We start from the raw sequence: 15,836 nt of genomic DNA on the forward strand, positions 1-15,836 counted from the left end.
TGCACAGAGGAATGTGAGGAATGTACATCAGTATTGGCAAACTGGAAATAACCGGATCTGGGAAGCGGATGGTGTTTTATTGTTTACATAATTTTTAGCACGGATTAATTGAAGGAGTTTTAGGATAGTTGAATATATTTTTTTTAATAAAAAGATAAATAGGTAAAAAGGAGGGCTACCTGATAAGTATATATAGGGTGTATTTTAAAAAACTTGGCACCCTTCAGTTCTCTAGAAGTGCAAATTGAGGTACAAAGTTATGTAATATGTCTACCTTGAAATGGAGCGGCAAGACGAAGAATTCCTTATCCTCGTTCGGCATGGCTACCCCTCCGATATTTTAAATGGGTCCAGCCACACATTATTTTAAAGTTCTTCAAGTTCTCTGAATCATTGTGCTAAAATATTTTTTTATATCAAATTTAGATGAAATAACGTGTAATTTCGCGAAATTATCAAATGAAGAACGAAGAAGACCTTGTAGGCAAAAAAAAATTTTTTTTGACACAAGGATTTAGAGAATTCTAAGACCTTTGAAATGACGTGCCACTTGACCTATTTTGAAAAATCGAAGGGGTCGCTATCCCTGCAATTTCGTCTAAGGAGGGTGAGAATTTTTTTATTCTTCGTCTTGCCCGTCCTTTTTAACGGATCGACGTGTCGCAGCATTTTGAACGTTAGTTGGCACTTCTAGAAAATTGGAGGATGGCAAGTTTTTAAAAATACCCCTGGTATACAAAGTAAATGTATCCCATTACTAGGATTTCCACTCGGATTTCTATATCAAAAGTCGGAGAGTTGTAGGACTATTGCATATCATACATACATAAAAATGTAGGACAACACGTCCTTTCACTACATTGTCATAAAAATTAATTTGCTATCTATATCACTGTCCTGGCTTCGAGCCACTATACTTTTTAGGTATATCTCAGCTCTGTCATCATTTTTAGTTTGGCCCAAGGATCTTCGATACAACGCTCGAAAGATTCAAAATTGTATGCATTCATCATGGCATTTCAAAGCCACGTTAGGTAAAAATGCCATTTTATATACGTTCAAAGCAGGATGTATTAATTAAATATATGGCTATAGATGTAGGTACTCGATACATTGTTATCATCACTTGCTAATATGCAGAGTGGCGTGTTAAAAAAAATGTATTTTCCGCGGGTTTAATCTCCAACCGTAGAAACATTAATTTTGCAGCCTTCACATGAACTTATTTTGAACAAAAAAATAGAACATTAGTAGATATTTCGGAAACCGCTATAGGCAGACATAGGAATTATTCATGAGAAATGTTTAAAAGAAAATAGCGAACCTAAAATTTATGTATTCGACTGGGTGTCCAATTTAATATGTCGGGACTGTTACTATTATTTTATGTAAGGTGTCCACAAAACATAGGCTTAAATGAGTATCTCTGCTGAGAGAGAGAGCGACTAGAGGACAACAGAGAAAAATGCCATCTGCACTACTGCTAATTAATTAGTTCAGGTTATCCTCAAGTGCCGTGCGAGTAAATTCCAAGGAAGGAAAATGCGTTTTCTGGATACATCCAGTTTCGCCTCGACTAAACAACATAATAATTTTTTATTAACCTCAACTTACAATTACTGGGAACAATTCTCTTTTATTTTAATATCTTATGTTTTCACACCAATTTAGATTTTCTACATGATTGAGGGTCACAGAGACAACCTCCTTACCTTCTAATTTATGCTTCGGAAGTGAACTAAACAAATACCTGTTTAATTGCATTTGTCCCCAATTAACATTAGCCAATCAGGGTTTGCCACTCTAACTGAATACGCTCTACTCGCAAACGAAACATTCCGCTACAAAGGCCTCTAAGTTAAACGCTTAACGCCGATTAGTTCAGGTCAGTTCCAAATTCCCAATCACCAATAGGCCGTCTGTATCGCTTCGATTTTGCAATTCAGCTTATTCCGATTAGGCGTTTATGGCACAATTTGCCCTGTGACATTAAAATCTGATAGTCACGCCGGATTCCAGATGACAATGACGAAGTAAAACCTTGATGCGTTTTAGGTGCCATCAAATTTCCAAATGGACAGCGATTTAAAAGTTTTAATAGTGAATTGTGCAGATAATGTCAAAAATTGTACATTGCACACTAGAAAGACAATTTTTTATCACCAGTTCAGGGCGAGTGGAGGAATCTATGGAAAATTTCTTTTTAGTTCCAATGAATTTTGCTCCCACTTGTGTATTCATGTTGAGCCTAACACATGTCAAAATTCGCAAGAAGTGACACTCGATATTATTAATAAAAATACGATAATATTTAAATATATAGCGACAAACCTGAGCACACACCGTAAAAATATTGCAGGTATCTTCTTCACTGGATACTTTAATCTGGAAAGAGAGAATACTTTTATTCTCTAGGAGCGTTTGAAAAGTGTACTTTCCACACTCATATGAGTGTGCAAAGCACGCGCATGCGTATTTACGTAATTCATTGTTGCTGAGATTTAGCAATCTGCTAGGTTTAGGTCATGTTATTATGTAGTCAATACCTATATACCCGCATTTACTTTCGACTTATCACAGTTTGAAGGAATTAAAGATTGCCTTTTTTCATATCTCTATAAAATATGTGTCAAGTTAAAGACCACCACTAGTATATAAAATATATATATTTAATAGAAACAATATAACATAACTATCCATTGATATAAATGGGTGGCTGGTAATGTGTCACGTGATGATCATTAACTTACACTAATTTTCTAGGATATATCAATATGTATGGATTAATGCAGTGTATGAACCTTATGTATTATGGGGCTTCTGTTCAAACATGTTAAATTGGAAATTTAACTAATAGCCTTAACGCTAAAGCTCTGCAGTCCTTTGATTGTCTTTTAATTACATCATACCTACCATAAAATGAGAAAATATGTCCGCTGTTCTGATCTTTTTAAATTAAATATCCCTGTAAAATGCACGCCTCTAATGGGTCTAAACATAAATACGTGCAACAAAAATGTATATGTATGTTACATAAGAATCATAATAGCATACATTTCAATTATGAGACATTTAATATTGTAGCTATGGGTAATAAAAGCCTCAGTGTTTAAATATTTTTTGTACAATTAAGCGTTCAAACACGCTTTCGCGCTTTCAAAAGAGAAATTTTGTAATTTGACCAGGAATTTCCCCGTTAGCTTAGTGCGCTGACATGAATTTTGACGGTTGCTTAGTGCTACTGACGAATGTATATTAGCTTGTTTTCGGTGTATCGGGACACTCGTTGGACTTTTGATGTTTTAATTTATTTAGGTACTCAAGTACCTTCTTCAGTTAGTTGTTTATGTTGTAAGGAAAAAACCAATATGGATATTCCTCGTGAAAGACAAACTAGGAAATAATGCTGTCTTTAATGACCTCATTATTTTACACCCTTGTTAGGAGAAACATTGACATTTGTTTGGATATTGGGGTTCTTCATCCATAAAAGAATAATTGCACCTCCGGACCTGGACATAATTTGTATCAGGAGTCCTGTTTTATTAACTGTCGCCTTCAAACTAATTTTTTTCAACTTCTGCACGATCCTTGAAGCTGCGTACAATGCCTTAGTCTTCAGTGCTCCCCACTTCTGTCTTGGACCAAAATACTCCTGATCTGGTAAACCACTGACCGGGTAATGTTCATCGACATTCCGATTTATTTACATCCCCTTATCCATACATCGCACAGGTCCGAAGGAGATAAGGAGGGCAATGGGGAGGAGGAGCACACGTTCTCCTATCTGTCTTTTCCTTTTCTGGAATAGTCCCTAGGGATAATGCATCATGGAGAACATATCAGAACTCGCCGGTCCTAACCTTTTTTTTTTAGAGGTGAAATCTTTCAAGACACCCAGTCGTTCTTCTGAGGACTGGGTAATGTGGGATTTACCTCAGGCTCTCTCCCCCACACCGCTATTTAAGAACTCCTTCGTACTAACTGGACTTAACCCGAATCATGTCATACAGCGCTTGTAAAAAGTATTGCAACACGTTTATATTTTTTTTAATTTGATTTTTTTTTAATGCTTAAACACGTATGATTTTATTAAAAAAATATATATTTAATGTAATATTTGTGATGTTCAATTTTTTCACTCCTATCCGGCTACCCTTACTAACTTATTATTTTCAAATGGAAATGACCTATTATAGTATATTAAATGAAAGATAATTCAATAAGAGATACAACGGTACACTCAGAACCAAAATTGGATTGAAAATTTGCTTTAGAAAAAAACAACAAAGTCTATATTTTAAAAAGGTAAATGTTCTAATTTTGACTTTCTATATAAATAATCCATTCTTATTTCACTTTGAAAGGGAGTGAAAAAATGACAATAAGACGTAGATTTTCTAAATCGTCTTCGACGTATACAATTTTATAGATATAAAATATTTTCCTTTTCATAGAATTGACTAGTAATTGAATTCAGTTGTTAGGCAGCCGCCACTGTTAGAATATAAAAAAAATGTATCGTTTATCTGAGCAGCAAAAAATTGAAACTTTACTCTTTGTGGGGTATGAAGATTGTAAAAAAACTTACGAAGAAATATGTTTCATGTTTAATGAGAAATATCCAGAGCAACCTATTGATAGAAGTGTAGTTTGTCGTATTAATAAAAAAGATCGACAAACTGGAAGCGTGAAAGCTGCTCCAAAATGTGAAAGACCTCGAACAGCAAATGGTGGCGATAAAGCACTAGACATTCTTTTATATATCGATGAAAACCCCATACATTCTATCAGCAAAGTTGCCGACGAATTTGATGTATCTGCAAAATCAGTAAGCAATCTTTTAAAACGAGAAAAATTTCATCAATAGAAAATTTTTCTTACCTAAGAGTTGACGCCTGAAGATTGTGATCGCAGGATGGAATTTTGTGAATTGGTGCAAGAAAAAGGCATTTAGGATAATAGGTTTTTTTCTAGAATATTGTTTTGGAAAAAAGTAACGTTTTGCTTAAACGGATCTATTCATCAACATAATTATACAGATCATTATAATAGGATGCAAAGTCTGTATACACACCATCGGGAAAAAAGCAATGTGTGGATGTGTATAATCGGTTACTGGTTCATTGGGTAATTTTTGATAGAGTTGAACTTAAACAACCTATTATTGTTGTATTCATTGCAAAACGAAACAGTTCCAGTTCCTCGTAATTGTTCCTGAAGAAAATGAGGAAGAAATAGCCAACAATATTTGGTTTCGACAAGATGTTGGGACCATCATATTATGCTATGGCTGTGAGAGAGTATTTTGATGAGATTTTTCCTAGGAGATGAACCGGTAGGAAATGCGCAACAAAATTGCCGCCACGATCGCCAGATCTTATGCTCCTTAATTTTTTTTGTGGGGTCATTTAAAAGGTTGTGCTTAAAAAAAAATTAAATTATTTATGTGTTATAATTCAAACAGAATTAGAATTAATAACAGAAGCGACACTGGATAATTGCATAAAAGAGTTCGAAGGACGACTAAGACATTGTCAAATTGTTGCTTGGGTCCAATTTGAGTAATTGTTTTAGGAACTTCAATAAATAATGCGTCAATTACCTTTCTTAAAATAATATTATACGTGTTTACGTATTTTTTTAAATTATGGGGTTTATGAAAATTATAAATGTTATTGAACACTTTTTACAGGCGCTGTATGTTTAAGATAATGTTCAGAATTAAGTTGTTTAACACTCAGCCTCACGAGAATGATATCATAAGGCAGGGTCTGTCTTGTTACATTTAGCGCGAAAGCTGCCACTTCCAACTAAGCATATCTCTGGGTAGTTTTAGCTCACTTACCCCTGCAAACGAGTACATACAGAAAACGATACCTACTTTAGCCGAAAAGTTATTTCCTAAAACAAAGAGGGTGTCCCGAAACTTGACAACTCCTTCAAATGTAATTAAAACTCAGTCGAATATCCGGCACCTCGTTTGCTTTCCAGGAGTTTTACCTCGCGAATGTTAACTCTTAACTTCCCGAAACGAAACTGCAAATTAAACTGAACTATTTCGTTTCAGGTTAAGTTGAGCAAAATTGCTTTCGGGGTGTTTAGAGGGAAGTGAACATTCATTAACTTATTTTTGCGCTGGTGTACCGGAAGGAAGTAAAACAACTACTTTCTTGTACTTTTTAAACGTTTTTTGTGCATGTCGAGGAAGATGTAAAATTAAATTTGGTCGAAACTTCTTGATGAAACTTGACATCGTTACAAATTTCGACGAAAGTTTCGTGTTGTGTTTGCTCAGTAACACAGTGAAGCCTTTATTAAAAATTAATCCTCAGCTTTTAAAGGAGAATGCCTCCAGGTTTGCTTCATGCAAACTTGAAGGAAGTTTCCCTTATTTGCGTTATCACTCCTTGCGTGCAACTTATTAAATTACGCGCGGAAATTTTCGACGTTTTTGCTTAAATTAAACAATAGGAAGTTTCCGGAAGTCTAATAACAGATGAATGTTAATTATATGAAGCTAACAAATTGCTGCTTCGTTTGGCTCTATAGACATTTTCGCTTAACTCGAAAAATTCCATGAATATCCGATTTCGACGTCATCATCGACACCCATAACAACAATAAATACATCTCTTGACCCTCACCTTGGGAGCGTTTTAACCATTACGCCATCCGCGGGTACTTAATACCATTAGATAGTCGGATAGTGCTATATGATTTTTACTTTCAATGTAAACCTCATCAAGATGCGGCCTTAACATCTTTGCGATGAGTTATTCAGGTCTAGTCCGTCGTTTAAATACTCGTTATGGTGCCTTACGATGATGATTCCTTAAAGATTAAAATCGCGTCATCAAAGGTTAGATAGGTGCTAATAATAATAGTTGTCATGATCATTACGGTTTGTTATCGCTGATCTCACAGGGTTTAAGGTAGATCAGGCGTCGAAGGGTGGATTTCATGCGACTGAGTGCGCCATAAGCACTCCCTCTTTTTGAGATATTGGCCGGTTTTGGTCTTGCCGGCAAATCGGCGTTTCAGGAGTTTAGCAATTTTATTGTAATATTATGTGACCACACAAATTATTCCAAGGACATGTAAATTAATGCTAAATATTATATAAATTATTTAAATATTTATTTTTTAATATTAACTAAATTAAAGTAAATCGTTAAAATTTTATTAAAATTTAAATCATCATCATCGTCTCGTTTAAATTTCAAAACCACTTTGCTTAATATTCATGCAAATTTCATTCATTTTATGCAGAAATCTTAATCAAAGGCTCTCATTGTTTTTAATTAAAGTTGATGGTGCTGTGAAATACTGAGCTCTAAAGATGCTTTCTGAAGCCTCCAAGATCTCACTTGAGTCCATGAGTGGTCCACGACCCATAGAGGACCCGGATCACTCCGTTAAACCAAAAAACGGCACATCATACTTTTGGCCCGCTCTCAAACTTCAAACGCTGATATCTCGGGAACGCGTAGAGCAACTGCCCGTGTTGCTCCTGTTATTGCTCCTCTATTTATTGGAAATTCAGGTCACGTCTTGATGCACAATAAGAACAGTATTTTTTATTATGTAACTTTTAGTATTAATGTACTTAACTCGTCAAGTGTTGCTCAACGATTTTGTGCACTGATACGCAATAAATTGCAGTGTTAAATGTATTTCGATGGCACTTCGATTTTTTGCTTTTATTCTCTTCTCTTTTTGAGAAACACTCAAGCTCTATTTTAATCCCAGCGATGAAAGTTTCACGGTGTAAACTGAATGAGTATTTGAAATATTTATTGGCTTGCAGATGTCAGTCAGTTGTTTTGCGCTGAAAAGCTCGATCTGGGCTGTTTTGAATTTTACATGTTAGGTAACAGGATTTTCGAGCTCGTTTACTAAACAACACTGACAGACCAATGCGAAAATGTCCTCATATTTCTTTAAAATACCTTGTTAAATGATGGGATTTTTTATTATTTATTAGACGACAGTTTCTCTACAAACAGTAAATACTTGCCATTTCCATGGGTCATCTCAACTATCTCCTTCACCAAAAAGGACCAAAAGCTTTATCTGGCCAGGATTAAGCATGATTTATAAGTTTAATTAAAACCTGAGTTAAATGGTAATAAAGGTTTCCATATCGTCCGGTACGTGTAAGTATTCAGGGATAGTAGGATTTTTATTGCACTGAGATAAGGACGAATGTGTCGCATATACATTTTATGGCAGTTCATTTTATGGCATTCAGAATGGTTTACGGAGATTTGCTTGGAATGCTATAGCCCACTAGGTCAATGCTGCAAACGATATAGGTAATATCTTTCCCTCAAGAGCTTTTGTCAATAAGCGTTTGAAAACGCCAAAGTATCAGTCGAAATGTTATCAGATCTCCGGGTTTTAAACATTGAAATCATGAACTGAAAGGTGTTTGAAGGATACTTTATTTGGATATAGGTCCGGTTTCGCGTCACCATGTTAGCGACTAAAGCTCTACATCTGATATGACTCTTATTGTATCAGCCCATGCAGGGCCACACTTGGTATGTTCGGTGCTCCGGACGAAATTTTTAACCACCGCCCCTTCCCCCAAGAAAAACTGCTTACCAGAAAAGTTTGCTGCTCTTCCTGGGCTGCCGCCCTGGACCATTGCCTCCTCCATAAGACCAGTACTGAGCAACATTGAAGGTCTTCAAAAAAAGTTCGTAGTCTTCACCAAAAATCGATTTTGACGCCGACTCTTTAGCTCCTTCTAACTCTTTTAATTCGAGTCTTTGAGAAGTTTTTTTCTCTTTTTATTTCTCTCCCTAATGGGGCCCTCTATACTCATATTTTGGGAGTAGATTCACTAAAGACCAAAACAGAAAATTCCGCCTGCATGGCCTCTCCCTCTGTTAGTCCCAATATTTTCATTTGAGTCCTTAAACCACTTATATTCCCCTTGTGGCAAGTTATTAGACACCTGTTTAGTGAATTGGTGAGATAGCATGCTAATTGATATTAATGGGCAAATCATCGTCAACACCCTGTACACAAGTTTAAAGCCCATATATCTCCATTCACTTCTGAGAACTCATTTTAATAAGGAACCGAGAGCATATCAATTTTCTAGTAAGCAACAGGCTGAAGTACAAGAATGGTTAGCGATTTTGAGGCTAAGCGCAACTTTCCGAAAAAAGGGGGAAAATTAAGCGACAAACTCTTACAAATTTGTCAATGGAAATCCTCAAGTGATGAATGTACAAAATTGACTCATAGATTCTTGGAAAAAATTCAATTATTTCATCAATCGAGTGATTGATCTGTTATTATTGAACTAATTCAGTCATTCAGTTCAATTCAATCATTTCAAGACATTTAGGAATGCATTCCAAATATTCTTTGTAGAGGATGCTCCAAATGTGGCATTTTTGTCGCGTCTTAGAGAATTTCTTCGCCCGTTTATTTCATCCAATAGTTTATTGCTACAGAGTTTCTGTACATTTACTATGCTTTTCGTTCATAAGATAAGCCGTGCAAGTGACAGTCATTTGTCTGCTCATTATGAACATTATTCTAGGAAAATAAATCTCAAATCTATTTTTCGGATATTTCTGATGTCTGTTTATAAAGCTAGTTTGAATTGGCTGCTAGAAAATAGGGGAGCGCAGAAAAGTTGCCTACTTGTAGTCCACCCATTCATCCATTAAAAAAAAATAGCCATAAAGTGGTGTTAATCCTGACTTACCAAATTTTTTCTTAATTACCTTTCTGATGCGCTCATATTTTCTCTTGTGCAATACGCAAGGACTCGGCAATGAATTTCCCATTTCCCGAGCAACGAGCAAAAAAGAAGATTTACTTACAATCGTCTTACCGTAACATGACCTGACGCATTTCTAACTTTTTCCATAATCTTAACAATTAATGTGATTTATAGCACTCCTGAGACTCTAACTTTTGCAATTAAAAAGTTTTTATTATGCCATATCCTTGATTTACCAGGAAAATAAAATGGATTTTAGGCCCGATTTTTCAAGCTTCTGATGGCGACTTCGCTGGCAAAATAATTTCCATGAAATGATTAAACCAAGCTAGAGCATTAGTTTATTTTTCTACTTCCACCTGAAACATCTTGCTGGCAAAGTAATCAGGAGCTTCAATGGCAGGGCCTAAAGTTGGTCGTCTGCGATGGATACACAGGATATTATTAATAAAAGCTATATGATGTGACTCTGTATACACTTAGAGATGGAAGGGACAGTTCTCTTTGCATCCACTCGAATTAACGATTTATTAGCAATTAGGAGACTTCCTACGGAAAACGGAACCAGTTTCTAATTAACTCAGGCATATTTTTCCATCTCCCTGGAATAAATCTGGGAACTTTGAAATTTCCCAGACGTCTTAATTAAAAAAATGAAAAACTCGTGGAAAAGAGGCCTCTCGAGGACCAGTATTTTCAGGCAAACATCGGTGTAAATCAATGATAAAACTTACCAAACGGACACATAAAGTAGGCTCGGGTTCAACACGGATTTTATCGAAAGCCGTATTTTTTGGTTGGTAAAAGGGCGAAAATTGTTCTTTATTGAATCGAATTTCTTTTCAACAATGGGAGAGATTTAGGTGGGAATTTTCTCCGAGTTTTGAAACTCGAAAAAATGGTAATTTTGGGTTGGGGGTATAGTGATGTTGAACACTGCCCATGGAGCCAAAGTGGAAGATTTATTAGGCGATGCGAGAATTGCCTGGAATCTCTTGTGATGAATTTCTTATTACATTTGCTTGACTACTTACAAAGATAGTATTTAGCTATGAGGCCTTTAGGCTAGCGCCTAAGGGAATTTCTAAGCAGTGAAATCTCTTTGTAGCGATAGCCTTTGTGCTTTCAACAGCACAAATAAGAATTGCACTAAAACTACATAACAAACATCCTCCTTAAAACGCAGGTTAGTTAAACTTTCCCACAGCAAGCTGTAAAACTTCATAATGGGTTTTCGTCGCCCATAAAGGGAATTTTTATCAAATCTCCCCTGACCAAACTAACCCCATCCAAAGTAGACAATTTCCCCTTATTTAAAATTCTACCGCAATAAAAGAGATTGGTCGGTGAATTTTTAAAAGTTCGTTACGTCCTTATACGTGCCAAGTGGGATTTCCACTAAAAGTCACGTCTGGAGAGGAATTTCCCAAAAACTTATATCAGATCCTTTCTTAAGATGCCGGTGCTTATGTGTTGCGACTTTTCGCCATCTCAAATCCTTAAGAGCACTTGAAAAACCGGAATTTCTTTTCAGATTCTCTTCGAAGTTAGAAAAATACTCTCTACCTAGAACTTCCTGCTTTATTTTCAACAAGCGTTGTGTTTCTCACTCGTTTTTTCCCAGGAATCAAAAGTGATGTAAATCAGTTTTCCAATATTTCAATTTTCAACTTCTCGCAAGCAAATTCAGTCTACCGAATATAATCCAGTTCAATCCCGGAGGAGAATAATCCTCGAGATGCAGGATTGACGATTTCCGTATGTTTGTCCCGGAAAATGTTCATTCGTGTCTAGGATTATATAGAACAATGGATCAGACAATGGGGCAGTTGTTTCGCTATCTGTGATTATCTATTCTGAGCTTTATGGAGATTAGTTTTGCTTATTGGCGCAAGAACTGTGATTCCACGAAATTAAAATAGATAAAATTGTGTTTTTGTCCATTCTTTAATCGAAAGAGCGTTTATTACTGAATCATACGCGTTAATCAAATATCTGAAAGACACGTGGACGATTGCAGCAGAACTCAGAAGAATGTGTACCACCTGAAATCAACAAATTTACCGTGGTAAATAAACGTTCTTGTAATGATCCCGAAGGCTACTAGGACCTCAGAAAATTCTCTCTCTGCTCAGACGTTCCCAATTTAAATTTCTAATGTTTTTGCCCTAACAGACGTATACGCATCGTAAATAGCGTTTTATGCACGCTGAGCATGTTATAATCGTTGATTATGATGCACTCATAATAAAAATGCTATTACTGTTAAATGCAACATAAATGCGTCGTAATTTGATTACTGTTTGCGTCATAAATCTGTGGTATTTGACTTTATCATATTGAATTTCTCCAAGACCTCAATGGAAACATGCATAATACTACTAATGTAATCGACTTTTGTAATTCGTGCGGTTTTCAAGATTCCAATAGCATGTTCCAATTCCAATAAAAAAAAAAGGAAATATCGATCCAAAACAATATAAAACAATAAAAATGGTCATATCCAAGGTTGTCGTAATGTTACCACGTTTTCTCTATTTCAAATTACCATAAAGGAATGGCATTAGATTGCTTCAAGGAAAGTGTCCCAACATATTAGATCTGGAGGTCATGCCGGCCAAAGATCTCGGTGTTCATTCATAATTTACATTTTTTTTAAAAAACGGCCCATGTTATTTTCGAAACCTCTTTGAGCTTTCTTTAATCGTAGCGCAGGATTTATAACATTACTTGGAAAACGGTAAGAAATCAATTAATTTGCAAACTCTTATGATTTCTCATAATAGTACATTTATATGTCAAACTGTGAAGTGCTTTATTACCACTTGAAAGTGCAGTTTCAATAATGAGCCGTTCAGCGACGAGGGGTTAAGACCTGAGTGTCACTACTTTTATCTGCGAAACGGTGAAAGTTTTAAAATCGGATTAATGAAAATGGCAGTTTTTACAAGTGATCTATATAATTTAATTGATGAAAACATAAATTAAAATACTATAAATTGTTATAAAAATATCACCAGTGTGCTATCTTATGAAACTTGCATCCTAATGTTCACGGCCAATCAATAAGATTTGAAAATTACTTTTCTCTGAGAATGATTTCATAATGTTTAGAACGCTGCCTAATTTTTCTTTCGGGTTAACGAGTTTTCCACTCTATCAATAAATCGTTAATTGACCAGGAAAGAGTGGAAATTTTTATCTCTGTGGAGCGTTTCCAGACATATATACGAATAAATCAATGATAAATCCGCCAACAGGATAAAGCGAAGAATCTCCACATGCGATATGGAATTTTTATTAAAAGTCAGAGGAACATCGTTTTCATTTTATTATTTTATTATGTTTTATTATACCTGAATGTAGTTCATCTCACAATCCTCTTTGTACTAGAACGTGGTGCCACCGCACCACTACAAGAAAGAATCTCTATTAACATCGTAAATCAAAAATATTAATCTTTTAGTTATAAAGTTGCAATGGTCTGAGATCCTTAAATCTTATTAATGGCCCCCGCCGAAGGCAAAAAGGTTATAACTTCCTATAACTATTTGGAGGATTTCAGGGAAAAATATGATAGTTCCTTTCCAATTTAACCGAAGAATATATAATTTCATTACTTGTGCCTGAGGTGTGCGGATGAAGTTTAGCTTCAAAATGAGGCGTGAAAATCGAGATATCGTGAATGATTACAGTTTAGATCGGAGATAGAATGATATATAGAACAGATTAGAATGAGACATAGAAAGAGATATCGAATGGGACATAGAATTTGACATAGAATGAGACATAGAATGAGACATAGAATAAGATATAGAATAATATATTGAATGAGAACAAAAGTGATAGACATATTCTGAAAAAAGGTCAAGATCAAAATTAAATCATCTTCGTTTTAAAAGATCATCCATTAAATTTAATAAAATTGTTCAGAAAACAGCGGAGGAAATTTTTGATTTGAATTTTGAATTTTGATTTTTGACATTGCACGTTCTGTGCTCCATAAAGAAGTATTAAACAATAATTATTCTATATTGTGCCATGATATCTCCAAATGATCGCACTCCGAACATCCGATTCAATTTCCAGCTGGCACAATAATTCTGTATCGTTATCACGTACCTGTAGCCAATATTCATTTTGCAGGATTTTATTGCTTTAATCACGCCATTCCGGTTAAAATATTATCCAACTGACATATTCTCTGCACAACACATTACTGAATCTATTTCCCCATTACCCACTATTTTATTTGTCACATGGATAAATGGGCACATTTATTGTTCATTGTAAAAAAGATCGATCCATAAAAATGCGTTACCGACCAGAACGTGGCGCATATGTTATGCCCAGGAAATTTAGCAATAGTTGCACATTAATATCGGTTTCAATTGTTGCATTTTATGGTCAATAAATCTTAAGAATGTTAAATTTTGCCCAGTCGTTTAAGAGACGGAATACCAACTAAATCCAGGCTCTGGAGCAGATTAGCGTTCATCTGCCTGGGCAAACAAATAAACAACAACATTATAGATTAGTGCCGGTCCTCTTGCGTCGTTATTCCCGATTAAGGCAATCCTGCCAGCCTTTGTTTTCCTGCCTGAAATTCAGGCGGATATTCCAAGATTTAAAAGGGATTTCTAGATATGAGGGAAATCACATGTCCAAACAAAGATTACAAAGTCTCAGCTTCCACTAAAAGACAATGGACGTCATTCCAAAAGATAAATTTCTGCTTTATAAATAATGTAAGGAATGGGAAGCATGAAAGTGTGCAATTTGCATGGGAGGGTGCAATTTGCATGGAAGTCGAATAACGCCACCACTCTGCCGAGTTAACTGAAAGTATGAAATGAGACTAAATTAGATTTGGTTTAACTTGGTAAGACAAAAAAAGCACTCGCAGGGCTTCATAATTCCCCTGTTTATACAGGAGGGAAAACAATAACGCTACCGAGTTGCCGGCATTTCCCCTTTAAATTTTCGTTTTGTCCTTAAACCACAGATGTTGTTGGATCCGAATATAGGATACGTGCATAGGAGGAGTTTTTGCAAGACATGTGTCATATAGTCCCATTTTCCATGCTGAGCTCATCCAGCCTCCATTGGGGGATTTTTTTCTCCATATTGCTAATGATCAATTCGTTTCTTTTGTGAGCGAAAAATTCGGATCTGAGTTGTATGCAAAAATATTTTTTGATTGTAGAATACCTGATTGGAAAACTCCCACAAAGTAGAGTATGTATAGAAACCCGAAAATTCGCTACCCTGAGCATTGTTGTTTGCAAAGCCACAGCAGTCAGTTTTATTCGCGGAAATATCTGGGGATTCACTGGTTTCGCAGCGGAGAACCGCATCATAATTTCATAGTGGTCGTAGGAGAAAAAAAAGCTGAATGGCTTTCCGAGCTTTTAATTTATGTCCAAATAAATCTGAAACTTATTGGGCATTTATGGTATAAAAACGAGGTACAAGGCGTAAAGTAATAACCCTACACATCTTCCTTAAAAGTGCTCATCGACATTGTTTTAAAGAGAATATAAGCGTCGATACGTGAAAAGACGAAAAATGAAATTGACTATTGTTTTTTATTGGGGTGGATTTTGATGCTGAAAATGGACATTACTATTAGAGATATATTTAAAAATAATTTTAACGCAGGGTGTAGTATTCAGTCTCATTATCGTGTTTTGTGTATTATGTATGTGTCAATGTCATGTATATATCAACGGTGGGTATACGTCAATGTCGCATATGCGTCAATGTCATATAATAAAAAATCAAGAGAGGTAACCTTCAATCACTTGTCAAATATGCTGTCATTCAAAACTTTTCAAAATAAAGTTTTTTTTCGGTCCGTTGAAAATTTCATGGTCGTAAAGGGTTCTAAACTTTTAACTGTGATGCACGTGACTGATACAACAAGTGCCACTTTGCTATTAATGTTCTAAGCAGATGCTCGATACAAGAACTCTAATTAGTGTTATGAATTATATCTATCCGAAAGCGTCAGAAATAGCGAGGAGTATCCAAAACGAAGATTATTTGCTAACATTTTTGCCAGCATTCCTTGATCCCACTTAGCGAG

The 15,836-nt window shown here is 35.6% G+C and overlaps 1 protein-coding gene across 1 annotated transcript in view; it reads left to right on the forward strand.

Moving 5' to 3' along the window:
• The window catches only part of LOC136350826 (Ig-like and fibronectin type-III domain-containing protein 1), a 101,682-nt gene that overhangs the window by 40,606 nt on the left and 45,240 nt on the right, over positions 1-15,836 (forward strand). The window lies entirely within an intron of this gene.

This window comes from Euwallacea fornicatus, chromosome 4, assembly GCF_040115645.1.
Source record: "Euwallacea fornicatus isolate EFF26 chromosome 4, ASM4011564v1, whole genome shotgun sequence".
NCBI classification, from domain to species: Eukaryota; Metazoa; Arthropoda; class Insecta; order Coleoptera; family Curculionidae; genus Euwallacea; species Euwallacea fornicatus.